General features: G+C 44.7%; 2 long non-coding RNA genes across 3 annotated transcripts; one reads left to right on the forward strand and one right to left on the reverse strand.

The window, feature by feature from the left end:
* Positions 1–408: 408 nt before the first annotated feature.
* On the reverse strand, positions 409–7539 carry LOC141424016 (uncharacterized). Its single transcript, XR_012448807.1, has 3 exons — positions 7389–7539; positions 6103–6883; positions 409–3793 (listed from the first exon to the last, which is right to left on the reverse strand). It is a non-coding gene; the product is annotated as an uncharacterized lncRNA (long non-coding RNA).
* A 3197-nt stretch (positions 7540–10736) lies between these two features.
* On the forward strand, positions 10737–25872 carry LOC141424018 (uncharacterized). 2 transcript variants are annotated; one of them, XR_012448809.1, is made up of 4 exons: positions 10737–14429; positions 15114–15305; positions 24423–24702; positions 25322–25872. It is a non-coding gene; the product is annotated as an uncharacterized lncRNA (long non-coding RNA). The 2 variants fall into 2 exon arrangements; XR_012448808.1 differs by having other exon boundaries at positions 10737–15305.
* The last annotated feature ends 802 nt before the right edge of the window (positions 25873–26674 follow it).

Genomic DNA, 26674 nt, shown 5'->3' on the forward strand with positions numbered 1-26674 from the left:
GGAGTTGTTCTGATTGATGACAGAGTAACAACGCCAGAAAACTGGAACGAGGAACAAAGCGATTCTGACCAACTTCAGAGAAGCACGATTCTCAGTTCCAGAAAGCTCAGTTGCTACCCAGGATGGGTGGGGAGCAATCCGTGTGCAAACAGCCACCAAGATCTCAGTAAGCTCTCCCTCTGTGCCCACGTATGCATTGACCAGCATTTATTTAGTTCTTATCCAATTTATGGAACATTGCAGAAGGCTGGGCCTTCTTTACCTTGAGGGGCAGAAACAGACAGCGGGCTGGTTACAAGAGGCTTTCAAAGGGATAATTGTCCAGACTCCACTGTCTCCTACCTGGTCTGAACTACTTCTTATTCCTCAATCACTTCCTTAAATTAAAAACAATTGTGCTGCTCATGGAGCATGGGATAAAGTGGACAACTGGCTTCAAAACACCTGTGTTTAAAAATGAATAAATAAAAAGCTTTGTGGGGAGGAAATGCTGACCACACCCCTATCATTCCTCCACAGGTCCGTGGTGTTCCCCCTCGTGACTTATTTACTGGGTGCCAGTTCTGTGCCTAAGACCATATTCCAGGTCAAGCACGGCAGGCAAGGAGTGAAGAAAACAAAATCAAGATTCTGCATGTCCTAAAGGAACTCAACAGTCACTGAGAGATGCAGGTTTGTGGAGGAATGTGAAGTCAGGTGGTTTGTGTGATGATATGGAACCCAAAGCCAAGAGGAAGAAAGGCCATAGATGGAAGGCTCCCATCCAAGCAAAACCAGCAGCAGCCACCGCCTCCTGTGTGTGCATCGGGGGCCAGACCTCTTCTAACTGCTGCAGGAGACTTAACCCATGAGCCTCAAACAATCCCAGGGGTAATGATGTAATTATCTCCAGTTTAAAGATGGAGAAACCAAGGCACATGGAGGTTGACAATTTGCCAAAAGTCTGCCAACAGGCAGGTGGGGATCTGAACCGAGGCAAGGTGCCTGTGGAATTGCCACTCTTTCAGCCACGCCCTGTGCACTGAGAGACAAACAGACACAAGTAAATCATATTTGAATATTTGTGCCTCCACCCAAACTCATGTGCTGAAATCCTAACAGCCAATATGGCGGTATAGGAAAGTGGGACTGCACTCCCCACTCCAAAACAGGGTTTCACTACCTTGCCCAGGATGGCTCCTAACTCCTGGGCTCAAGTGATCCCCTGCTTCAGTGGCTGGTTCTACAGGTGTGTGTCACCACCCGTGTGGTTCTATAGATGGGGTCTTTGAAAGGTCACTAGGTCATAGGGAGGAGCCCTTGACAATGGGATTAGTGACCTAGTGCACAGGATCCTGGATGGTTCTGTCTTTTCTCCCAGTGATGATACACAAAAAGAAGAGGAACTCACAGAACCTGACCGTGCTGGACCCCTGTTCTTGACTTGCAGACTTTAGAGCTGTGAGGGAGGAAATCTTGCTGGTTCCCAGTCTATGGTCTTTTGTTACAGCAGCGGAATGGACCAGCAGTGTTGCTTAACATCTGAGGTAAGGTGGAAGCAGAAAAGCTGGGCAGCCCTTATTTAGCGCAGGGAAATGGCTGAGAGAAGGGAGAAATAAGACACGAAGCGCACCTCTTCCTTTATATTAAACATCATCAGATTCACGGCCATCAGGTTCTGAGGACTGAGTGAGATACAAAGGAGCTCACGTTTCAAGGGTGACACAAGCCAAAACATGTTTCAATACATGTGCAAAACACTGAGGTCAAAGTATGGAAGTGCCTTGGAGGCCCAGACAATGAGGCTATGTCCGTCCAGAGTGTTGGGAGAGAGAATGCAGAGATGGAATTCTGAAATTCCTCCAGTGACGCCACAGGAAGAGTGAAAGCAAACAGAAACATCCTTCATGGACTGGCTGAGGTTAAGTGTGGCATGGAGAAGTCGTGAGAGCTCAGTTGTGAAATTACTCTAGATTATTACCTGGGTACTGCAGATGTCCAGCAGGTTTTACACGGAACATGCTGATAATTTGGCTTGGGGGATGTGACAAGGGGCAGAACAGGGATGGTTGGAAAGGAGGAAGCTGTCCACAGGGAGGGGACTGTCATTGGAGGTCATTGCAAAGACCCACCCAAGAGAACAGAAGGCTATCCCAGAGCAGTTATTGATCCGATGAAGAAATGAGGACAGATCCACCCGGGACAAATGAGGTAGAGGTCAAGGATTTTAGGCTATTAATAGGTCAGGGAGGAATTTTGAGGCTTATATTAAGATCTTTATTGGGGGGAAGGGTAATATCCATTAGCAAGGAGAAAAAATTCATGAGTGGGAATGTCTGTGACCTGTTGAGCACTCAGAGGAATATTCTAGTAGACTCTGTAATGACTGAGGCAAAATAGCATCATCATTGTGACTTCCTGACACCTTCTGGTCAGTGTAGGCGGTTTCCTGAGAAGATGTCAGCAATGAATAGAAGACAACAGGCAATTGACCGAGTTCCCTGAACAGCAATCACAGTGTGACTTGAGTTCAGTTGAGAACCAAGGCTTGCATAGAGTTTTACATGGGCTTTCACAAATGTGACTTTGAATGGGGCCAGCAGCCCTACAGGTTGACACTATTGAATATGCTTGCATTTTTACAGATGAAGAATTTGACGCTAAATCAGTTGCCTTAGTAACCACACAGTTAATGAGAAGCAGAGCTAAGACACAAGCACCACCTCCACCCATGCTTACACAGCAAGGTCATCTCGTTAGACTACAGACCACTGGGGCCAGAGCTGCGATCCTGTGAGTGATGCCCAGCACAGCGCCTGGTTCACGACAGTTTGGGAACTGAGGTGACACCACGAGTCTGACTTTCCAGGGGTCTTTATTAAATAACATGCCTGCACTCCAGAATAAATATTTTCATGGAAATGAAAGATTGAAGGCACTAGTCAGACAGGAGTTTATGTGGAAGAGCTTGGGAGAGTGGGTTCTTCTGTGAGCAAAAATAACTGACATGGAGAATCCATGTTTTCAAAGTGGATACAAGAAAAGAGGTATTTCATGCAATCTAACTCATTTCCCAAACTGCTGGCAGAGATGCCCTTCCCTGAATCCCACCCACCAAGTGTTTCCATGGCTCACTTTCCAAGATGGTGGGTCTGTCTGTCCCAACTCCAAGCCCCTTCCCTGTCCTCCTGTCTTTATTTTACGGCATGACATTTTCATCAAGCTATTGAAATTGGATGTGTCATACACATTAAAAGCAATGACAGTTGTGGCAAGTTAGTTGATATATTTTAAAATAAACCAAGAAGGCCATGTAGATGTCAGGGGAATAAATTGCTCTCTTTAGCAACAAGTGATTTATTTAACCAGTGTAGACAGGGTCCAAGGGAATGCCAAGCTGCATACATTTCAGTTGAGAAAAGCTGAGCTATTTCCTAGCAATCTCTCATGGGGATGAGAATAGCAAAGAGGTTTATGGGAGATTAATTAAATTCTTGATCTGGGAATGGCCCCACGGAATGAATTTTATTTCCCACGCACTACAAAATCGCCCTGGCAGTGTTCTAAAGGTGAGACGCTCTCTGAAAGCATCGGACACTAGCAATGACTCTGACTTTGGGACTTTTCTGAAAGTGCACCTGTAGCATTTCTCCCCAGCCTCTTCTGAGGGCAGGGTGGGATGCCAAAGGAAAGGCACAAGTCTGGGTCGTCCTCTCAGCATCCAGCCTTGGTTGGTGACTTGGTTGGTGACTTAGGATATGAGATGGCTGTGGATTGATTGAATTCTCTCAGCTCAGTAGCTCCAGCAAAGACTCTGGAAACAGAAGACCCACATTCTAACTTGGCTGTGCCACAGACTCACTGTGTGACCGTGAACAAGTTTCTGACCTTTCTTGGCCTTATGTTTCTTATGCTCAGATGTAGATAGGAAGAGTGTTCACCACATGTAACTGATGCAGAGTTAAATGAGTCATTGCAGTCACAGGAGGAGACCACCTGCAGCCCAGCCTTCTCTTCTTGGCCTTGTCAATCATTCCCCAATAATAGCTCATTTTCTCAGCACATATGCTGTATGTATAGCCTGTTTAAAAAGAATCCTTGATCCTATGTCTATCTGCCTCCCCACTTGTGACCTTCTTCCTTGTCTCTCATTTACATCGAAGCTCCTGGGGAGAATTGTGCTTTTGCTCTTTGATCCATTGCACTGGCTTTTATACTACCACCCAAATGGACCTGTTCATCAGAGTCATGACCTCCGTCCTGACTAATCTAAAAGTCAAGTCTTAAATCTTAGGAAACAGCTTTTTGGCAGCTTTCAACCCACTCCTGTCTTCCTCATTCTCAAACAACTCTTTCTTGGTTCTTCTCTCCCTCACTGTCAACTCTTTCTTTGTCTCCTTTGTAGGCATCTGTTCAGTGGGGTGCCCAGGGCCCAACTTCTGGAGTCTTCTCTCCTCATTTTGCACCCTTATCGATGGTTATGGTAGACACTGAGGTATATGGCATTGACTCCCAAATCCACAGTCTAGCTCCACCATTCCTTTGCCAGTCCCCCACACTCCAGACCATATGTCATCTCTCCACTTCGGTGGATCGTAGACCTCTAAATCTTAATGCAATCAGTTCTCATTCATCGTGGTTCCCTATTTGCCAATATGCCTATTCACCAAAATTTATTTCTGAGCCCCAAATCAATGCCCACCACACTTGCATGGTCTTTTGCAGACATATACAGAGCTGCAAAAAATTTTTAGTACTCACCAAGGCTTGCATGTCCCAGCTGAGGTGGGACAAGGGGATGCTCCCTTTGATGTCTCAGCTCATATAGTATAAAGAGCCTCCTTTGTATCATTTACTTAAAGCCACATTTTGCACATTTTGTTGGTGATTTTCTGCCTAAAATTCCCCCGCAACCATTGTACTGAAGTTCAAAAAACCTATGCTGTGATGTGATGTACAGAGAAAATATATGTGTTAAATAAGCTTGTTCAACCATGAGTTATACCATTGGTTGAGTTCAATGCTAATAAATCAAATATCTTTAAACAGAAGCACACATAAAGAATGATAATTTTTGATAATTTGACAAAGATGTTGTGTTGTGAGCAGAGTCTCATGGGAACCTAACCCTGTGTTTTCCTCAGGAGCAATGGTGGAATATTGGCCTCTTCAGTCTCCAAGGTGACTTAGAGACATACCTTCAGCAAAGTGTGAGAACCAACTGGATATCCCAAACCAAACTGAATTCCTCCCACACCAATCTTACTCGTCTCAGAAAATAATGCCATTCTTCCCACTGCTTAGGCCAATTACCTTGAAATTGTCCTTCGCTCATCCTTTGCTCTTCCTTCCCATGTGCAGCATCCCAGCCAGCCCTGGGGCATCTGCCTTTGAAACTGCTCTACCTCATATACCTTCAGCGTGGCACGGCTGGTCCTACCCACAACCACCTTGACTGTCACCTTGATGGCAGTCCCATCCTGATTGGTTACCTGCTCCTATCCATGATTGGGCCACCCACCAACACACAAGGAAGTCAGAGCCTGCCACTTCTCATCTTATTCAGAACAAAGGTCAAGTGCTCATCAAAGCTTTCAGCTGTGATGTCACCTTTGCTGTCATGCTCTCACCTCCAGGCACTTGTTAGCTCTACTTCAAACATCTGTCCAGCAAAGATTTAAATGACCCACTTCCCAGCTGCCTTTGTGTCTCATTTCACACGTCAGCTCATCAGAGAAAGACTCTTTAGTTACTCTATATAAATGCTGTTCTCTCTCGTTCCTCATCTCCTTCCCCAGCTTTATTTTTCCTCATATTAAATATCACCAATATATTGTAAACCTGCTTACCATTTATTCTCAACAGAATGTAAATGTTATGAAGACAAAGACTGTTTTATTCACTGCTATTTTCCCAGTTCCTGAGTCTGTATGGGATGCAAGGTAGATATTTTACAAAACGTACTGTGTTGGTGATTGATACTTTGATGTCTCTTCTGAGATGGAGTCATTGCTCCTATCTCACACTGGGATTTATCTGCAACAATTCAGATTGTTTTCCCTGCTCACTTGGAGAGCCGTGGACCACCCCCCACTTGTCTACTCAGGTAAGACAGGTACTCACCAGTGCCCCAAGGAAGGCAGTCACACACTCCGTCTCAAAGCAGGTGGCAGGAATGTCACGCCATCTAGCTATTCAACACTTCAGGTAACAGTGATTAAGAATGGCTGTGTTGCTTTAAAAATATCACCTTGGAAGCTTTGTGGATGATGTGCTGATTTGCTTTGATTGTCTCATAAATTACCTGTTTCCTTCCCAATATGGAGTTTGACGTGACAGCTTTCTTCTCAAAGGAAGATGTGCCACTTTTACCACCTTTCTTCCTGTGTTGGGTGCACCCCCAAGGAGCTCACCACCCAGCAATCCTGCTATTGAGGTTTAATCCTTGAAAAAATGAGTGCAGTCCCCAGTGTTAGGGCTCCTTCACTTAACCTTGAAAGGAAGGTTTCCCTTATAGCTACTTTCTGGTGACAGGGTGGGGAGTTGCTAAAAGATATTAAGTACATGAAGAGTAACCCTGGGTGGAGGTAGAGGAGTCGCTTCTTTGCCAGGCTCCCTCTTCCGCCTTCCTCAGCAAGCCAGAATTTTAGGAAAGAGTCACGGCCCGAAGCCACGTGCATGGAGGATCTAAGAAACCACCCACAGAGACACCATTCTTCAGGCTCAGCCTCCTCAAAAATTCCCCCTCTGTTCCCAGGCAGGAGAGCCTCCAGGGCTGGGATTGCTCAACCCTCGGTTCACAGACGTGTCACTGTTCCCCTGTTCCTTAGGTGTGCATGCAGGCTGGCCCCATGTACAACAGAAAGCCGAAGTTAGCAGAGATGCAGAGTTTCAAAACTGACGTCTATGGCAAAAAGAACACATATTCATTGTGAGGAAGTTGTAACATAGTAAGAAGCATATGGATGTAAAAAAGAATGCATAATCCCAAACCCGGCCATTAAGCAACTATCCATTTATTGTCGCTCTTCCCAGGCCATCTGTATGTATGGGAAACTATAGTTTTAAATGAGTTGGATTATTGCGACAATGTTGCTTTATAATCTGTCTTCTTACTACTTTATTGTTGGCATTTTGCCAGGTCATTAATCTGTACTTACAATTTTTTTTTAAAAGGTCACGCAACATTCAAACATATAGATGAGCCAGAGTTAATTGACTAATGCCTTCCAATTTAGCATTTAGATAATTTTCAGTTTTTCATTATTAAAAATTACATCAGGATGAGCGTGATTTCGCATAAATATTTGTGTGCCTCTCTGATTATTTCCTAAGAATAAATTTGTTCAGATGAAATCCTTCCTTCAAAACATACGAACATTTTTAAGGATTCAAAAAGGTATTCCTACCTCAGTGAAAGTGGCCCTTTTCCAGAGGTGGTTTGGAGATGAGTCTGCTCTCGTGGCCCTGTGTTTGATGGGGAGAGCCCGCACCCCCCCACCCCAGATGCTCCCTGGGGCAGCTGTGTACAGAGCCTTCGGCCGTATTTACTCATTTCCACAGCTAGGCCGGCTGAGGCATGTGACGGTCAGGTGATGTGCGTGGGGCAAGCAGTCAGTGGTGACTCAGCCCCTGAACCTTGCCCTGATCACAAGGCCAGGGGCACTCCCTTACTTCCCTGAGGCCCAGTGATCCCAAATAATTAAAAGACGCCATTTGCACTGTAGTTTGAGACTATTAAGGTGGAACTGGTGGTGCAACCCCATGATTTTGTTAAGTGATGGCACTACCTGCCTGGCCTTCCTTTTCCTTGTTGAGACTAATCAGAGAATGACTTGTACAAGTTCCCTGAGTGGTAGTGTTAGCACTGACGCTTTGAACATCCATGTGTCCATCTGAAGCTCAGATGCAGAGTCAGATCTGCCAAACTGGCATAAAAAAAAAATTCTGGCACCTCTAATCATGACTTCTATGAAAAGCCAAGCTAGCTGCCTAGTGAGGCAGTAGAACTCTCACTAATGTAAGAAAGTTCCCAATGACAAAGTGTGGCCAACTCTCAGGAGTTCTCAGTCACTCTACCCATAACTAACTGATCCAAGATAACTTCAGGTGACCCATGGGCCAGCTTGCCCGATCAGACTGCATCTCCTCAGGTAGGAAGCAGTGTAGGGGTGACTGCAGCTACTTCCAATGCTTACTGCCCCCCAAGCTCCCTGAAGTGTGGTCCTGAGTTCAAGGTCCTCCACGATGTTGTTCTTCATTCTGATACTTGGCCAGAGACCAGATTCTCCTTAGATCCCGACACGATTGCACAAGAGTTAAGAGAAAGTGGAAGAGCATCCATCTGTCTTCTCAGTGGGGAGATTCCTCCTGGCCATTTCCCCAGGAGGGTGCCTCAGGTATGGCCTCTGTCAGGAATTTGCATGTGAACTTAATGCATAAAATTAAACAACAATGCCCCAAAGAGTCACATGCTGGTAACATAACTATTGTGCTATTTATCTGCGTACCAAATTCATAACCTCCCAAATCCCAGCTGGGATCTAAGTAGGTGTTTACAGAACCCGAGGCCAGGGAATCCTCTCAGTACCCTGCTACATGGTGATGAGTTTTGGAAAGGCTCTTGGCTCTTAGCTGAAGGCTGTTGATGGTATTTGGTGAGGAGTCCTTGAGTCAGAGAGCAAGTGGGAGTGAGGGATGGTACAACGGAGGATTGGTATGGCATTTGGTTCCCATCAGGACCTTGAGACAGCTTCTGAGCTCAGAGGAAAAGAAGGATGACAGTCACTTGTCTTGGGACTTAGCACCACTCGGCCACTCTGAAGATCAGCAGGCTGAGAACCTCACAGGTGCACCGTTAGCACGGTTGGATGCTGGCAATGCTTGTGACAGGTCCTGTCAGCGAGGGCTGAGTCTAATGGACCCTGAGGAAAGTGGTGGGGATGGGGGGAGTAGGGCAAACACCACCTGTGGTTATATCCAATAGTTGGACTCATGAGTCCCCATGGGAGAACACTGGGGACACCCAGAAATACTGGGGTAGGGGAGACTTTACAAAGGGCTGGGGGCAGGTTAAGACCAGATCAGGAAACCCAGCTATAAATTCTTACATTGAACTATCTTGCATCGCAGGAGCAAGACTCCCTTTGTCATGGAGTGTGATCCTTTTAATGTGCTGTTGAATTGGTTTGTGTTTTGGTGTATTTTTGTACCTGTGTTCATCAGGAATATTAGCCTGTAGTTTTCTTTTCTTGCAGTTTTATTATCTAGCTTTGGTATCAGGCAAGAATAGCCTCACCAAAGTAAGTCTGGAAGTGTTTCCTTCTCTTCCATTTTTTGGAATAATTTGACAAAGATTGGCAACTTTAAAAAAATGTTTGGTAGAGCTCAGCAGTGAGGCATGTGGGCTGTTCTGTTTGTGGGAAATTTCTGATGACTGATTTATACAGTGCTTAGATTTTCTACTTCTTCATGACATAGTCTCAGTAGGTATATGTTTCTAGGATTTGTCCAGTTTTTGTGCCTGTATTCATAGTAATCTTATAGTCCTTGTTATTTCTGGGACATCGGCTGTAATGTTTCTTCTTTCATTTCTGATTTTTTTTCTTAGTCTAGTGAAAGATTTGTTACTTTTTAAAATCATTTTGCAAAACCAACTCAGTTTCACTTATTTTTGTAGTCTCTATTTTGTATATGTATGCTCTAATTTTTGTTATTTCCTTCTATTTTTTAACTTTGGGTTTACTGCCTTCTTTTTTTTTTTCTAGTTCTTTGAGGGATAACATTAGAATGTTTAAGATCTAAGAAATCTGTCAAACTTCTTTCTAAACTCACTCTGCTTTGAACTCAACCAAATGGAGGCCAGCTGTTTACTTAGCATTCTGATGGGTAGGAGGTGTCATTGTGGCATTAATTTTCACTTCCTCAATAAGCATTGAGAGCAAACATCTTTGCACATGGTCCTCTGGTCATTGATAGCTCTTCTTTTATGAATTCTCGTTGTGCATTTTCACGTTTTTATTTGTGTTGTTCGACTTCTTGTTGTTGAGCTGTAACAAATTTCCTGGACTCTCAGACATGTGTTTTCAGTTCTTCTCCAAGTTTGTGGTTTACCTTTTATTTTTTGTCTTTGAAGAGAAAACGGCTTTAATTTTATAAAATCCAGTTTAAACTTTTTCTTTCACAGCTAATAAAACTGATGTTTGTCATGGCACCATGCACGGGTTTCTATTTGTTGTCAAGACTCCGTATAGCTTAGAGTTTGCAGTTGGCCATGTCACCAATGTAAGGAACAGAGAACAAAGCAAACAAGTTTCTTTCAAAAGCTTAGCTACAAAATCACTGATCTTAAACAAGAGTTCTGTGGTTTAGTAAAAGACAGGACAGTAAGACATGGTGTTGCCGTGCGCCTGCGTCATGCGAGGGGTGTTCTGGAAGGGTTGTCAGCATTTTTTTCTGTCTGTGACACCCTACACGTGGGGATGAGAAACTCCAGGGAATTAGGTGTTGCTCCAGGCTCTGCCCCATGCGACAGAGGCTGTGGGATAAAAAAGTAATTTTGTGGACATTTATTTGAAAATATAGTTGAATGGAAAATTTGAAAATAACATAGAAGCAAGTAGAAAAGTGGCCTTATTCTTTTCATGGTGGAAAAAGCATGGTGTTTATTCATCTCTTGCTAGGCACAGGCAGATAGAGGACAGACAGGGAGAGGACTGCCACAGGTTCCACTGGTCATAAACACCAACAGCTCCTGGTGTTTGGGCACCTGGGCTTTCATTTGGCCTTGTTTGACTTCAGAGAATAAGTTATTACCTTTTCCGAGGGTCTGATTTTTCCTTTATAAGGGCGGGATGCTACCCTTCATTGTCGTGGTCATGACACCTGTAGAAACCTCTACCCAGGGCCTTTCGTTGTCTCCACAGGTGGAGACACAGCAGATGTGTGATGAATCTGGATGAGTTGAGCCAGAAAATTCCATTAAGCCACTGCAGGACATTGGCACTTACTTTAGATGTGCCTGTTAACTAGCAAGGGCTGTTAGGGCACACCACCAGATAGGCACTTATGAGCAGGAAGAAAAGTCCTGTCAGAGAATGAAAAAGAAACTAGCAAAGACAGAAGATAATTCCCAAGGTGGTTTTTAGCTGCAGGGTGGGGTGTCACCTCGTGAGGAGGTTTCACGCTGGGGCATCCATAGTGGATTCTATGGGCTGGGTGACCTTGGAGGGAGAGAAAACAGCCATGATGGAAATGATCACGAGGAAGAAGCAGAGTGCCAATCATGAGCTCATATTTTCTAACTTCACATTTTGTTTTAACAGGTTTTTCACGTCACCGCAGATGGACCCAGTGTTCTGCTGGTACTCTGGACAGTTCCAAAACCAGTGCCTGCACTCTCCAGTAAGTAATCCACAAAGGTATAAGATACTAATTTGGGGCAAAATGACTGGTATAGATCACGGCCACCTTAGGAGCTCAGAAAGGAGAGCATCAAGAGTAAGGGCTGGTGAGGCCTTGAAAACAGCGGTGGAGACACAACAGTGACACATGTCAGTCCACATGGAATGCCCCTTCAGGACTCAAAAGTATGATGGATGAGGAGAAAGGACCAAAACCTGAGGGACACAAAGGATACAGAGTCACCTTGGGTCTTAAGGTATCAAGAAGTCTCATTTTCATTGACTATCACCCAATGAAGACAAAGAGGTGTTTCTGCTCTAATGAGTCCTTTCTCCAAAGACAAAAGGGTAAACTTGGCATCAAGCACTATATGCCTAACTCTGATATCTCCAGTATCGCATGGGTTCTTAAGCTTAAAAATTACTCTTCCCATGTGTTTTTTTCTTTCTTTGGTGGTACTGGGGATTTGAACCCAGGCCTCACATAGCCAGGCAAGTACTCTGCCATTTTAACCACCTCCTCAGTCCTTTCTTTGCTTTAGTTTATTTTTCAGGCAGGGTCTCACGTTTGCCCAGGGCTAGCCCTAGACCATGATATTCCCACCCCTGCATCCTGCCCAGCTGAAATTACAGACAGGGTACTATGCTTGGCTTGTTCTTTGAGGTGGGATCTCACTATTTTTTTGCCTGGACTGACTTCAAGCCACTGCTTACATCTGCTTCTCAAGTAGCTGGGATAACAGACATGAGCCACTGGGCCTAGCTTATCTTTTAAATTTTTCCTTTCCTTACCTGATATAGGTAACTGGGTTTGGGGGATTCGAGGTAAAACGGAAGGGATAAGTATCACATGATTTCAGTGCCAACGACTGCCAAATTAGCTTAGACTGGACCCCACCTCACTGGAGTGCTTTACATGTAGCAAAGGACACATGGGTGTCAGCTCTTTTCCATTTAGAAGAGTGAAGGCAGGGAAGGTAGTGGAGTCATTGCAAGGATCGTAATGGGATTGGGGTTAAAAACACAGGCTATGTCATCTGAAATGATTAAGCCAAAAAAGCAATGAAGAAAACAGGTGCCTGTGAAAGGGAGTGAAGAAAATGAGTGCCTAAGGCTACAGACAAGACGAGCATTTCCAAGACAAGAAGAGAATGAGGTACCTATTAGACCGAATCCTGTAACTTGCCTACTGCAAGGTGGCATTTGGTTGACCAGCCCCTACTCTATGCAATACGTTTGATACCTTCTTGTTTCTGGTACAGATCACTGCTCTGGGCATATTGGCTTTGCTTGTAGACCCATAACAAGATTAGAACAGATAGGGCCAGAAGTGATGGCTCATGCCTAGGACCCCAGCTATGCAGGAAGCAGAGGTGGAAGCCTCACAGTTTGAAGCTGACCTGGGCAAAGATGCGAGACCCTATCTGAAAAATAACTAAAGCAAACAGGGGCTGGAGGCATGGCTCAAGTGGTAGAGGGCTTGGGTTCAAGCTACAGTACAAAAAACTAGGAAGAATTAGAACAGACAGGAGAGCGGTATGAGCAATTGTACAGAGCTGAGGTTAACCATGGCTTGATTGGAGGACCAGTTTCATTGCTGGGGAAGATTTATGGGGAGAAACACAGAGCCATATGGTTTCATAAGTAATGAAACCGTAGCAAAGCCATAAGGAAGGGATGTTAATGGAGGAAAGGGCTGGAGATGCTGAAAAGACAGAGGACCAGAGGTCAGAGAAAAATGGGCACAAGAAGTAACACAATCCCCTCTGGATCTTAGTACTAAAGATCAAAGTATGGATGTTGCAGAATAAATAACCCTAAGCAAAAACTGGAGATCCTTCAGGAAAACTCATATTGAGCATTTGTTATCAGTCAAGCTCCTTTTTCTCAGCTCAGGGGCTGTTGGATGAAGGAGAGAAGAGAGAGAAACAATTAGTAAAATATCCAAGCCTGGGGGAATTCTAATTCTAATGGAAAAATCAAATAAATAAACAATAAGTTACAATGTTGCAAATGGCTTGATAGAAATACAAATCCACCTAGATGCTCCATCCTACCTGTCAGGGTCCCTGATTTCCCTGCCCAAGGTCCTGACCTTGACAAAGGGACCTGGTTCATCTGAGAGTTTAACCATCCTTGAAGTTAAGTCCCTCTAACTACCAGATCCTAAAGCCTTTCTCTATCTACAGCTGCAGGAGAGGCGATGCAGCGCAGACCCTCTGCTTCCAAATTTCTCTTACTCTAGAGCTTGTCGTGTTCCTGAATAATCCATTGACTGCCACAGGCGACATTTATCCGATATCGGGAGACTCATCCTCCCAGCATGAGTGAACTTCAGGGTCCTACAAGGTCTGTGTGAGTTGCAGAAGGTCACTTCCTGTACCCTTGCAGGAGCGGCCCATACCCACAACCGAGGGGCGCAGTCGTGATGTCCTGGCTTTCAGGAAACCACAGAAACACTGCCAAACACTCCTCACTACTCTCCCCACTGCCTTCAGTTTTCTGCCCAGCTCTGCTTTTTCAGCCATAATGTATATCTTACACTCAGAATCTGTCTTAGTGTGTCTTTCCAGAGAGCACCACCTGGGAGTGGGTCCCCCCCAACAGGCAGCGAGGATGTCACTGCTGGCGAGGTGGATCGCAGAAGCCCTGGCACAGGTGCTGGCCCTGTGGTGAAACTCTTACCACTGGACAGGTCCTACAGGAAGAGAGTGCACTGGCGAACGTGCTGTGTCAAGTGTCTGAGGCGTCTGGAGGCTGCTGTTGGAGGGCAGTTGAAATTTCGAGTGTAAAATTGCAGAAGGCCAACCCCACAGTCTCACGCGGATAAGGGCAGGCCCAGAGAACACAATGTGTGCAGACCAGGGATTTGGGGGTCCACGATGGACAGGAGTAAACTCCAGATAACAGAGGCATCAAGCATGATGGGGAAAGTGGTATTATAGCTGACCAAGAACCCAAGTTGAATGGAGCATCAATCAGAGATAGAACAGCACCTGTGGGCTGGTGTGATAGAAAGGAATGAAGTGATTTCACCTAGCATATGGGGTAAGAAGATTTCATTGTTCTTATGGGTGAGAAGAAGAAAGACCAGATGAGGGGGTTGCAATAAGAAGATGAAAGGACCAACTGGGAAATCTATGAAGACACCAGGTGTAGTTATACAGGTGGGAAGTTGGTATGGAATGAAGAAGGCTGGTAAGATCATGGAAGACTAGTTAAAGTGTGAGGAATGCCTTATCACCACCATTGTCATCAGGAGGCTACTAAAATCCTGGAGAAACCAGATGTAATGTTCAGGTTCTGTAGAGAGTAATTCTTACTCTGAAATCCCTGGAAGATGAAACCCAGTCTCCCATTCCTTTGTGGGGTGTGGGGAACTCACTTGCTTTTACCAAACTGAGGTTTAGGGGACAAGAAATAGGTTGAACATGTTAAAACATGTTGAAATCTACTTTGGTGGATGCAGGGTCAGAGCACATGTTTAAAAAGAGACATTAGTGGCCTCTTCCTCTTTCACTTTCTGCCACAGAGTCTGCAAGGCAAGGAAAATGACTCATTTAGCACCAGAGACCTGACTCATTCAGAAAGCTCTTAACAACCACCTTGCCCAGTGTTACCATACTTTAATGATACCCCCCAGCCCTGCTGTCAGAACTGTGCCTTACACATGGGAAATGGGTTTTACAACTTGTACTAGAAGTGCGCTAATAGTACCAATTCCCATTCTAGGAACGCTGAAGCTGAGCTCACTGAATCACGTTACGCTGATCATTAAATGTGTCCTTCTCCTTCTCACCACCCCAATCAGAAATACATGCGCAGCAAAGCCCTCGTTCTACGGCAGTTGATAGCTTGATGTCTGAACCCATAGAAGCAACTCCTCTCTCGTCTGAAGAAGTGAGAGCATGTCTATCACCTGGGGTACAAGAGTCACTTCCTACTCAACTTTGTGTTTGCCTTAGCTTAGTAATAGGTATTCAAAAAAAGATGCTTATTGAATGAATGAAAGAATGAACTGTCTTCAGTTTAGATTTTTGATCATGGGTTCTCCTGAGAGGATTATGATAACATGTGTACCTTTTGGCAAGTCTCAGCATGAAATGTACTTCAATACAAGTGTCAAGGATGAAGAAATTCCAGGATCTTAGTCTCCTTGATCTTGGGCTTCTGCGAAGTGTAGTTCCCAAGGCAGAGATGGGGAAGGAGTAAAATATGTCTCCAAATGGACCTCCACCTTCTAGGATGTGGGCTTCCCCAAGCTTCAGCTTTTATGTGTATCACCCAAACCTCAGAAGCTTTGATTCCCTCCTTTGTGGTTCCAGTCAAAGTAAGGAATATATGAGGCCCTGAGTTCAAACCCCAGTACTGCCAAATATATATGTATATATAGTGAATCTTAGAGAGATGTCAACTCCAGCCAATAACTGGTTTCCAACTTATCTGTAAGAAAGTAATTTGGAAGTTACAAAATATAGGATATAGGCTTTGTCTCAAGGTGCTCGTAGTCTGTGAGTGAAAGATACAAAAGCATGAAAAGGTGAAACAAAATAGATAAGGAGCAATTTAAGCTAGTAAATACCTGTCACAAGGCAATATGTGACCCTGCAGCATTCATCGCCCACCATGTTGATTCCTGCCAGACCCCTACTTTCTTAAGAATCCACACCTTTCAAGGGACACAGAGAAGGGTGAGCCTCTCCCCAGACCAAGTGTAGGTCCTAATTCATACAAAGATTGTTCCCTTTGCCACTGGTATTGGGCCAGTGGTGGCCATGTGACCAATGTTGGCTCTATCAGACTTAAGAAAAAGAGCGGCAGTCAGTGTTTGGAAGCAAGTTCCCACTGTGTCGCCAGGTGTAAACAAAGGTGAGTGTGGCTTCTGACAGTCATTTTAGGCCAGGAGAGAAGCAGACGTTGGATGGCAGAGTGGAGAAAACAGGTTTCCAGTGGCTTTTTAAATCAAGCTTGGAGGCTGTTCTAACTCAGGACTTCCTGCAATGTGAGACAGTAGATTTCCTTATTACTTAAGCTGGCTGGGGAAGCTTTGTTTCTAGTCAAGTGTCAGGGAGATAATGACCAGTTGCCAAATGCGTGGGCAGACAAGGCTTACTGTGAGAGCTCAATGTGAGGAGGGTTCACACCCGGGGAGAGCGGTCAGGGCGGCTTTCAGAGGAAGAGGAATGGGTGGAATTTGTACAGAAGAGCCAGGAGAAAAACATTCCAGGAAAAACCAGAAGATGAAGGGAACTTGAGGAGCAATGATGGAGTAGAAAGTACCAAGCTGGGAAGCAAAGGTCAGAGCAGATGTGTAGAAAAGAAATTTAATTTTCTTAAATGAGAAGTCCCAGGATCATAGGATCTTTGGATTCTGTACATCATGGAACATGCTCCCCCATCTGAGGCTTAGGTAGCTTTGTGATACACGTGCTCAGTAGTTGACAACCACCTAGGAAGAGAAGCAATGTGCTTTTCCAGGCGGCCCCTCTTCTGTTTGGATCCTTGACTTTCACCAATTAGCCCTTGTTCTACCACTCAAGTATCATACAGCGCAGACTTACCCTTTGCTCCATTAGAAACTCCAAATAGCTTAGGATAGAGACCATACTCTCTCTAGGTACTACCTGCTCCAAGTGCCTTCCAGGAGGCTGCAACATGATTTCAAGTTTCTGTTGGATTGGCCTCTCTTTACCAACATGATCTGACCTGTCTATCAGACGGCATGGGCTCACACTTGGGCGCAGTATGGCACAATGTGGTCTGAGGGATGTGGTGAGTCATGCAGGATTCCAGCCCTCTGTCCAAGCACACTAAGGTCAGGCTGGCTTTTTTGATGACCAAATTATACTGCTGGTTCTAACCGAGCTCAATGCCAACTAAAGCCTGCCCTTTCTCCTCAATGTATTGTTTACTTAAACTCTACCCCACACACTTTACATTGAGCTGTTTTTCAGATGCGAGTAGCATTAGAGAAAGGTCTTTGGATGGAGACGGGCCTGGGTTTGAACTTTGGTTCTATTGTGTCCTATGTGTCTTTGTTTGACCTTCGCTTCTTCAACTGTAAGGTGGATACAAAAAAATGGAATTACAGAGTTGCTGTAAGGATTAGAAATAAGGAGTGTGAATCCTAATCTGTGTAAATATGTAATCAGAAGGGTATTTGGGGCAATTTGCTGCCATTGGGAGAGTAAGTCACTGGACAGTTTGAGGCCATTTGAGATTGAGATTATAGCTTTCTTATGTTAACTCCTCACCCTGCTTCCTGTCAACTGCCACCAGACACACCCTCTGTTGACTAATCTACATCCCAGGAAAGGTCAGCAGTCATTTACCTTTTCATCTGATTACACTTTTTTCCAGAAATCCTTTGGCTACTTGCAGATTCTACCTTGTCTGTTGAAGTCAGAACCTTTACCAATTGCCAACATTATTTTTTTGTAGCTTCTCAAAATCCACTAATAATGTATTCAGTGATCTCATGAGCTGGGAGAACAGGGCTCAATGAGAGCAGGTAAGAGAATCTGAAATTTTCCCTCGAAATTCCACCAAGTTCACTTTCAACAAGACATTCTTCCTTGTGAAAGAAGAAACTCCCCTGGCTTTCCCCACATTTGCTGATTTATGATTCTGTCAGTAGAATCATAAGATAAGAATTTGTCAGATATTTTACTTGCAGCCAAATGGAACTCCTACAGACGCCCTCCAGGTTGGAGTAGGCTTCCAGGTTGTTTGAGATCTGGGTCAGGAAAGAATAGCTCTGCCAGCTGGCCCCAGCTTTTTCTCCTTCTTAAAACTCCCCATATGTCTGTCTGGTGCTCTTCTTAAATTTCCACATTTCTACATAGGTAGAGCTGTACAGTTCTTTTTTTTTTTTTTTTTTAGTCTGTTGAACCTAGAAAATGTTCACCACCCAGCCTTCTCCTTCATGTCCCTACTTCTCTCCTCAGTTAGCTCAGATTCTACCATGGAACAACTCAAGTCTCTTTTTTACCCCCTCACCTCATTGAACTGGTCCCAACACCCCTCTTCTGTTCCTACATCCTTAAATCTCAACATTTCTAAGAAAAACATCAGCACCATGCTGAGAAGGTGTCACTTAAAATGAGTGGAGCAGTGGCTCCACTGCTGAGAAACATGTTCTGACTTCACAAAAGACAGGAGGCAAGGACCAAGTCATGGGGTGCAGAGGATCAGACTACTCTTCAGAAGCCAAAGACACAGATCAAAGGAGGATCCAAGTCACAAGTGTGAATCCAGAAAGGTCAGACCAAAGTTTGGCAGGTCAGGGTGAAGGGACATTTGTGGGGGTCACTCCCTTAAAATACCCATTAATGTTTAAAACTTGTTTGTCATGTTGTTTGTTCCTTTCCAGGCTGGTGGGAATATAACATAGTGGTAAGTGGCCCAGGATTCAGGGTAGGACCACTCAGGTAGGGACACATAATTTGCTTATCCAAAGCTCTTTACAGAGCCTAACTGCCTGACAGTGAAGTCCCAGTACTTGAATGTGAGTGAATTCACTTAAAATTTATGACCACGAACCTCAAACGGGCATGCAGCACTGCCTGGCACCGCCTGTTCATTTCTCTAGTAGTTGGTTTTCCACTTCTTACTTGATGTTTTTGCACATTTTCTTAGATCTCAAACACCCCACACTCACTCCTCCTCCCTCTGCGGTACACAGGAATGGCTTTCTTTCTTTGGCGGTACTGGGGTTTGAACTCAGGGCTTTGTGCTTGCAAAGCAGGTGCTCTACCACTGAGCCACACCTCCAGTCAGGAATGTTCTTTGTGTTCCTTTATTTCAGTTCTTTGTGCTTGTCATTGCCTCTTCCTTGAATGCTCCCCCATCCTCCTTCACATCACCTGGGGGTACCCACTATTGCCAGCTCTGCTTTCCTTCACCATACTTATTTCTACCTGGATTTTATATACATAAAATTTTCACTTTTATAATTTACATACCCAGTGAGATTTTTTTTCCACAGGCTCTGTGCATTCCCAGCCATTGAAATCATTCTACTGGGTTTGGGTACCCCCATCCTAGGCCCCCATTCCACTGTTGCTTTCAATGCAAGCTGTGTAGTAATCATCCTAAACCTTCTTTCACCCTCCCTCCTATGTAGGAGCCACTCTTTTCTAGATAAAATGTTTTCTCTTTCTTAGTTTATTCCTTCATTATGCTGGAACACATTCTCTGGGAACTTAGGCCTCTAGATATACAGAACCCATAGTTGAAGGGACAGCAAGCCACAGGGATCCATGGAAAGTGTGGCCATTCCTATTCCCCCTTGTTTCTCAGTCCCATATTCTATGCATTGAAGACACAGCATAGTATAGTGTCAGTGGTTTACAGTAGCTATTCCTAACAAGGATTCTTCTCATGTGGTAAGGCATCCATTGTACAGAACGGATTGACTTCCCTCCTAGGAGTCTAGGACAGTATTAGCTGGGGATCATCCTTGGGAGAATGGAGAAAATAATCACTCAAATCATTTTCACTGTGGCTTAAATCTGTCATGGAATCCTGTTTGAGAAAGACCAAAGGTATAGTCTATAGCCTAGAGGATGGTCCCATCTACACAAGGCAGTATCACCAAGCAGGCGACATGCTTCCAAAACAGCATTCCATCACTCTACCTAGTTAGTGCCTGCAGGGGGTGCAGTATGGAGAGACCAGTAGATTCTATGGTCATATGCTTACTGCCAATCTTCTTTACTTATTAAGAAGCAGTTGTTCTCTAACAGTAGTGTCATTAAAGATTAATTTCCAGGCTTTACATCAGAGTTTCATTCAGTAAGTCTGGGGTAAACCAAGAATTTCTCGATTATTTCTAATAAGCTCCCAAACAACAATGCCATTACTGGTCCAGGGATCACCCTTTGAAATCAGTGCTTGAGTTCCTTGGGCCAATACATTGTTATACAGAGCCCAAGCTGATGCATCAGACACCCCAAATCTTAGGAGAGCAGTACAGGCTGAGACCCTGTAGGCAGGAAAGACAAGACTACACCCAGAAAATGTGTCACCATCTCTTGAACCCTGGTGGAAGGGGGTTCAATGTACTGTACACACTTGCCATCAAGTGACGAATTGATTCTTTTGAGGGATGGTGTCATATCAGGCTGTTAACATTGCTTAGAAGATCTAAACCAGCCTTGATAACTGGAGCCCAGGATGTTGAGTCCACAAATAGCCTCAGAACCATGCTACCTACCATGGTTCTGCACACCTACTGTGCTGCATTGGTGTGACACTCAAAAGGACAGAGGCTCTCTGGTGTCAGCTAGCAAAGTCCTTCTGTGAATGAGATGTTTCAGTGCCTTGCGGTTGATGACCTCTGGTAGGTGGTAATATGGATACAAAGATTTCATGCTCTGTGTTCACTTCTATGAATGCATGTGTTTCTTCCCCAGATGTTCTTATCCAGTTGTTCAATTTTTCTCTTTTCAGGTCCTTGACCAAATAACCAAGCCACTTACTACTGTCCACAAGCCATACTGTGTGGTATGGCTTACCACAGGCCACTTTCCTTTCTATAAAAACTGACTGACCAGGTATAACCCCCCGAGGGTCTGGCTGTTTCAAGATTTCTATTTGCCACTGTTTTTGTTTTTTTTAGGTGATGTCTGAGTAATGTAGTACCAATCCATTTTTGGCTTACACCCACAAATTGAGCTAGCTCACTCTTGAATAAAACTTGGCCCATTTTTTGGTCTTCACTTGGTCATAAATGTCTCTCATGCAACCAGAGGTGTAAGCTGAGGGAGAAACCATGGTCAGACAGCCATGATGTGGGAGGCTGAGTCACCTGCTTTGTGGCTTACTTGTGCCTTCTGGCCTTGCTTGCACCCTATGCTGCAAGGTCTGCTTTCATCTTACAATAGACTGTGGCTAGGTGCACTGAGTTTGTGCCTTAGTGAGTCAGTCTGCCAGGACCCAGAGTGTGATTGATGAGTAAGTCTGGCTACATGCTCTCTTTCTGTTTTATTGTCTCTGCTATGGTCAGGTAGCTATTTTTAAAATGATCTATAAGTCCTTGTGCATATAGTCTGGGTTTGCTCTGGAGCCTTGGGATCTCCTACTGGTCTTATCTGGAACACTTCATAACATCTTTCCTTATCATAGAGGTCCCTAATGTTATAGGGTTTTCTGGGCCATAGTGTACAAACAGCAGGGTAGCCTGTAGCAGTTTGAACCTGCTGCTGTGTTCTTCTTTGCTCTTTGCTCTGGGCTGTCTTAGAGCTGCAAGCCTGAAATGACACTCACTAAATAGGTTGTATCTGCATTCTCCAAGTGTGACATATGCTTCCTTCAGAAATGAATTGTTGTGGGCTGTGTGAAATGCAAAAAGTGTTTCTTTTACTTTGAAGGAAGTCTTGACACATCATAGACCACAAGTTCCCTAAAAACTTCACTGCTGTGATTGAGAACTTGAGTCTTCTTGGGGTCCCATTCTCTGTACTCTGTGTCTTCCCATGGTCTCCAACATCCTTGCCTCTTCTGGCTCACCATGTTCAATTAGCGTGGTGTCATTAATTTTTTTTTGGTATAGGCAGTTTAATGGGTTAAGTGGGATGTGGTAGCACTACCACCCCTGCATTCTCTAGGCTCCTAATGGTAAATCCACCACCCCCAGAATATGCTGTCATGTGGCGTATCTGAGGCTTCCACTGGTTTTCTCCACTATGGTACCTCTTACCCCACAGCCCAGCAGATCAGTCTGGGGTGGGGGAGGGCTGTTTTCAACTACCAAGTTTATCCATTCCAAATCTCACCTGGTGGGTTTGTGAGTGCTGTGCCTTTCAGGAGCCAAGTTTGCATTGTTTTCTTGCACTTCATATAGTTCCATTCATACATGCGACAGGGTCCTGAGCATCTGCCCACACAGTATCAATGCCAGCTTGGAAATTGTGTTCAACAGTCCTCAAAATGGCTAGTTAATCCTCTTTTCCAATGTGTGAGTCTCAGAGTAGGTGACCCTTGGACCCTTTGGGGAAAGAGTGAGTGAATCCTTACCCACTGTGGTGACTAAGAGCCCTGTCTGCCAGGGACCCAGTGTCCCCTTCTTATAATGGTCTCTATGTCTGTTTAGACCAGAAACTGACTCAGGAGCTTACTCCCTTTGTTCTCTTCACTCTTGTAATCTCAGCAAGTCTGTTGGCTCTGCCTCCAAAGTGTTCATTGAACCTCTTCATGCTAGGTGTTTAAGATTACAAAAGAGAACAAAATCCCTGTCTCTGTGGAGTTTACATTCTAGTGAGTTACACAGAATGCAGATATGGTAAGTGATATGGAGCACAGGGTCAGATGGTGAGTGCAATGAGGAAAGTAAATAGAGGTTAGAGATGGAGGTAGGGGTGCAGGGAGTACGCACTTTCAGATAGGGTGGCCAGGAAAGGGCTTTTTGAGGAAGTGACACAGGTAAGGAGATAGCAGAGGTGACAGACTAAGGCACATGAACATATGGAGGAAGTGTATTCCAAAACCTGTCCTCTTCTGCCTGGACACTCCTGCAATCCAAGTTCCTATCCCCTCTATCAGCAGATTTCCAACGAGCATTCCTGTCTTCATCTTCCCCTCCCATCATCCACTCAACCTAGAGCAAAGTGATCCAAAGCATAAGTTAAGTTCAAGTCACTCCTGCTGACCGCCACCCCCACCCCTGCCCCATGGCTTCCTAGTTCACTTAGCAATCCGTGTTTCTCCCTGTTGCTCTCTAACTACATCATCTGGCCCTGTCCACCTTATTTCTTCCCAGCTCCCCTCTCTTGCCATCCCCCAACTTATTTCCTGTTTGAAACCTGCCAGTTAGTGGTCCTCCTTGGGCCACTGCACCCCATCCTTTGCACTGTGGACAGAGCTCACAATGTGGGACTCAGTTCAAACGTGTCATGCTCAGTGATGTCTATGCAGAACCCTTCCCCATCTCTACTGCTGGCCTGTCTTACCATGCCTTCCTTTCCCAGCACAATCCCAGTACAAAACGCTCTGGTCTATTTAATTGCTAACCTCTCTGTATTCTGTCTCTACCACACCATCACTCATCTTTCTCATCCAGGGCTCTGTCCTGGCCATAGCAATAAAATAGTTACTGGATCCTTCTTTCTTGAACAAATAAATGAGTCAAAAAGAAATCCCTTCGCCTGATTTCTCAAGTCTCACTGCATCCACTTTCACTCATATCAGTAATGTGGTAAAATTAACCTAGTGATGTGTTTATGGTTCAGCACTGGCCTTCTGCCAAGGCACTCTGGGTTCATTGCCCCGTACTCACAAACACTAGCCAGCTCTCAGTTTCTGCCTACTTCTTGGACATAGTCAATACAAGCTATTCTGACACCAACTTCACAACCAGTTCTGCCTCCTCGGTTGCCAGTCCCTTGCTTTATGCTAAGATGAACTTGCTTTGATGCTTACTGAGCCAGATACCTGCTTCATTATCCACAGCTCCATCCCTACCCATCCTCCCCTGGAATTCTCTCTACTCTATGCACCAGTATTAAAGGTCCTTCCCCACCCCTACTTGGGCCTCATTGTAGCCTTTTCCCTCTCTTTCTTCCTTCTGGGTTTCTTCCTGCCACCATCTTTGATAACTGTTTTCTCAGCTTATATGACTCCTTCTCTCACTTCTCCATCATACTGAGATCTGAGTTAAATCTCCTCCTCCTCCTCCTTCTTCCTTTGGCAGCACTGAGGTTTGAACTCAGGGCCTCATGCTTGCTAGGCAGGTACTAGCTTGAGCCACTCCACCAGCCCCATACTGAGTTAAAAATTGAGCTTCTAGCAGACACATTTTTTTCTGTGTATGTGGAACGTGACCCACCCATGTCCATGAAACAATGTCTTAAGCCAGTGGGCCCCAAATCTAAATCCAGTTTATCAACACTATCTCGGCAGGCAATCATTGATCTGCCAGCTCTTTCTCTTTCATCTCAAATCCAGAGTCTTAGTAGATTTAAGTGATTAAAACAACAACAAAAAGCCAGCACCTAGGCCCCAAAGAATTCAGGTTCTTTTTTTTTTTTTTTTATTCAACAGTTCCTTGTGGATGGAATCCCAGAGCCCCAGTCAGATCTGCATCTCCTGTATAAAGAATGAGCAGATATGAACAGAAATAACAGGCAAAAAGTGAATCCATTCCTGAACAAGAATTAGAAAGCCCATAGATACACAGGACTTCTAAAAGCTCCAGATGAAAAAGGAAGAATCATAGCTGGGTTTGGTGGTACACACCTCTAATTCTAGCACTTGAGAAGCTGAGGAAGGAGGATCATGAGTTCAAGGTCGTCCTTAAAATCAAGGGCAGAACACTTGCCTGGTGAGTACAGGCCTTGGGTTCAATCCCCATCACCACAAAAAAGAGAAGAATCAATGAGGTTGCCTTGTGTTGTACTTTTTGCTTTTTATCATGGTCCATAAACTTTGCAGAATAATCTACCTCTGAATCAAAATTTTTGTTGGAATATCTTCCACATTTAAGATATAGGTGCGATAATAAACAGTAACAACTACTGGGAGATGAGAGCATCAAGCTCTTTTCCAAATTAATTAGTCGGTTTATTTACATAATTATAATTGCAGCTAATGCTTCGAGCTTGAAGCTTGAAGAAACAGGTGTTCCAGAACAGCCACCACCAAGAGAGTAGAATCTGGAAGCACTGTGGCATTTAGGATCTGTGATGGATCTGGAGTGTCCCTAGACTCATGTGTGGAGGCCTAGTCCCTAATGCAGCAGTGTCAGAGGCGGGGTGGGGGGAAGGTGATCAGTTCATGAGGGCTCTGACCTCATGAATGGACTAATCCATTGATGGACTCAAGGCTGTTAGGACTATTGGGAGGTGACAGAACTGTAGGAGGAGGGGGAAATAGGTTATGGGTATGTCCCTGGCCTCTCTCTCTCTCTCTCTCTCATTTTCTCTCTCCTTCCTTTCTTCTAGGAGGTAAACGGCTTTGTTCCACCATGCCGCACTCTCTTCCGTGATGCTCTGCCTCACTGGTCCAAGGACAACAGAGCCCAGAGCTGATGGACTGAAACCTCTGAAACTCTTAGCCAAAGTAAATCCTCTTTTAAGTTGATTCTCTCAAGTGTTTTGTCACAGTGATAGAAAGCTGACCAACACAGCATCTGACCTAGATTTGAATGTCAGCTGTGTCAGTTATGAGCTCTATAACACCTACTTCCCCAGGTGCTGCTATATTTACAGACAAAACTGGGAGTGAAGACTCCTTTCCAGGTTGCTCTAAGGATTTAATGACATATTGTGACATTTCCTATCTGTTATCTAGGAAAGCAGCAGGACAGTGCTTGGCACCTGACCCTCAAGATGTGTTAGTTTACACCAGGCGTGGTAGCACACATCTGTAATCCCAGCACCCAGGAGGCTAAGGCAGGAGGATTTCAAGGCCAGTCTGGGCAATATAGTGACATCTTATTCCCCCAAAATAAAACAAGCAAAAAAAAAGAAGTGTTAGTTTATTCTTTTATCCCTCCCAGGCAATCATTCCGCACCTTGAGATTTCAGACCCCATACATATATTAGACATTCATAGTCAAGTTTCTATAAAAAGTAGGTGGCGGTAGACTTGATTCAGCTCCTTGTAAAGGCCGTTGGTCAGAACAACACCCTTCTATACTTGCTTGACAGTAGTTAGGGAACTTCAAGCTTTGTCACCAGAGGGAAGATGGAGAGTGTTCGATCCAATGGTAACTTCAATTCAACTTTCAAGCCAGGAAAAAATCTTATGAGAACACAATAACTGGGCTGGAATGTGGTTCAAGTGGTAGAGCCCCTGCCTCGTAAGCTTGAGGCCCTGAGTTCAAACCCCAGTGCTACCACCACCAAAAAACACAAAAACAAACAAAAGCCCAGAATAATGAGCTGCACTGAAGGAGGGTGTTCACCTGTCTGGGGCTTCCATACCCTTCACTTTCAGTGGACAGTTTGTTGTCTGAATTAGTATACATGAAAACTATGGTTGTCACTTCAACTTAGGGGCTCAGTCACTCTCAACAAGACACTCTGCTGTCTTCATGACATTAATCAAAATCCCAGGAAGAGCAAAGTCATGACTGTGGCCAGTGTGCTCCCCTTACTGTTCTGTGGCAGACATCACACCATGCACTCATTCCCAGTGACTTGGATGTGATCTCAGAACTGCAGTCATCTTGGGGGCCCAGGGGTTAAAGGTAAGCAAGCAGCTTACTTACCTAAGTAAGTAAGTAAGATGGCCATCCGCCATCTTTTTAGGTGTGCTGCCAGCCATGGAGCCATGGGTGGGGCTCCCTTCCC

This window comes from Castor canadensis, chromosome 6 (genome assembly GCF_047511655.1).
Source record: "Castor canadensis chromosome 6, mCasCan1.hap1v2, whole genome shotgun sequence".
In the NCBI taxonomy this organism is placed as follows: Eukaryota; Metazoa; Chordata; class Mammalia; order Rodentia; family Castoridae; genus Castor; species Castor canadensis.